This window comes from Orycteropus afer, unplaced genomic scaffold, assembly GCF_000298275.1.
Source record: "Orycteropus afer afer isolate SDZICR_OR568_19922 unplaced genomic scaffold, OryAfe1.0 scaffold00007, whole genome shotgun sequence".
Lineage (NCBI taxonomy): Eukaryota > Metazoa > Chordata > Mammalia > Tubulidentata > Orycteropodidae > Orycteropus > Orycteropus afer.
In genome coordinates, this window is record NW_006921594.1 from 11,836,624 (window position 1) to 11,838,647 (window position 2,024).

The 2,024-nt window shown below is 39.3% G+C and overlaps 1 protein-coding gene across 1 annotated transcript in view; it reads left to right on the forward strand.

Annotated features, from left to right (window-relative positions):
- Positions 1-2,024, forward strand: part of SLC26A3 (solute carrier family 26 member 3) — a 43,425-nt gene that overhangs the window by 12,250 nt on the left and 29,151 nt on the right. The window lies entirely within an intron of this gene.

Here is a 2,024-nt window from a genome sequence, read left to right on the forward strand (position 1 = left end):
AACAACAAATACACACACACACACACACACACATTTATCACTAGATCTTCATGTGTTATATTCAATGAATGTAAACTGTAAGCTATCAATTTTCATTCAAAGAGTTTTTTTTTTTTCGAGTGGAAATTAGGCTGAAGCTGAAAGACAATTTCTAGAGTTTCCACCTTGCAACTTTCAAGTGATTACACTTTAGTCAAATGTCTTAGGAGACATAAATCAAATAGTGAAGAGGAAAAAGAAAAAGAGTAAATATATGTACAATTAAAGTGGATTTTGTGAAGGATTTTGAAAATTTAACATCACTGAGTTAATCTTGTATCTTATTTAGTAAATGTCAGTGAACCTCTTTCCACAAGGTGTGTGGGTGGGGGGAGGGGGCAGCTCGCATTTATTAAGGATTCCACTCGACAAAGAGCCAGTTTCACCTAAAAGGCAGCAGTTTATTCTAGAAGCAGCTCCACTTCCATGGAGTCATTTCCAACTCATAGCGACCTCTCCTTGGGTTTCCAATGCGGTATCTCTATGGAAGTAGATTGGCCAACCTTCCTTCTGAGGAGTGGCTGGTGGGTTTGAAGCACCAGCCTTCTGGTTAGCAGTCAAATGCCTTAGGCACTATGTATGCTGCCTGAGCTACCTTGAGATAGTAGTACTTCATCAAAATTAGAGTTGAAATTTTATTAATTTCAAATAATATTTTGTGTACATAATAGTAATAGTGCCACTTCTCAAAGTTCCCTCCTCATTCTCCTGTCAGGAGTTATTAGCCTTGGGATTGGGACACATATGATCTTCACAAAACTTGAAGTAATTCAGAAAAATTGAATGGATTCAATTAACCCTCTTCTAATGAGTTTTAATACTTCCATAATGAAACTGCCTGGGAAACTCAAGGAGGGGTCACTATGAGTCAGATACAACACGACGGCAGTGGGTTTGGTTTTTTTTTTTTTTTTAATGAGTTTTAAAGGAGCTCTGGTGGTGTAGTGGTTAAGGCATTTGGCTACTAACCAAAAGGTCAGTGGTTTGAACCTACCAGCTGCTCCATGGAAGAAAGATGAGGCAGTCTGTTTTGGTAAAGATTTATAGCCTTGGAAACCCAATAGGGGTTGCTATGAATCAGAATCAACTCAGTGGCAGTGAGTTTGGTTTTGGAATAAGTTTTAGGTCAGAGACAGGTGTTTGCAAGAGCTGAGCATTTTAGTAAATCAATGTTGAGTTTGAGATATTTGTACCTTTTTTCATACAATTATTAAATATCATTAACCTGCTGTACATTCATGAGGCATAAATGACTCTATGAGTTGAAAGTTTCTCTGACACTTCATCACTTTAAACTGGAACCTACTCTCCATCAGAGCCACAGTTGGCTCCAGCACAGGGCAGAGTCCAAGGCCCATGTTTGCCAGGGGTTTCCATGAAAGGTTATTGTTTTCAATAGAGGGGGGACTTTCTTGCTTTCCTTGTCTCAGAATTGTGTTTGCTTAAAGAACTTTCAACCACAGCTAACTATTGGAGGCATTGTGGGTAATGCTTTACAAGCTGATGTAACAACACAAGTAGAATCTAAGATAGTTTGCATGGAGCTTATGGGGATATAAATGTACATTATAATGTGGTTATATTGATAAAAACATAGATTTACCACTCTCGTTGGACTAGGTTTACAATCTTGTATCAAATTCAGGCAATATTACTTTTCATCAATAAGATAGCAGATTCCAAAATTTTCAGTCATGCTCAATTCTTGCAGGTGATACTCCAAAAGTGAGGCACAACTCAGTTTAGATTCACTCATTGCCCAACAATCACCTACTACATGCCAAGAAGAGTGTCTGACCCCGGATGTAGTATAGTGGATCAGACAGTCAGAGTCCCTGCTCTAAGTCTGGGTGGAGAGTCATGGGTGTGTGTGTGTGGAATACCCGCAGGAGCAGGGGAAGCACAGACAACCTTGCCTAACCCTAACTTTATGGTCATGGGAAACTTTCTGAATGCAAGGATGGGGATGAGAGAGATGGTTCAGG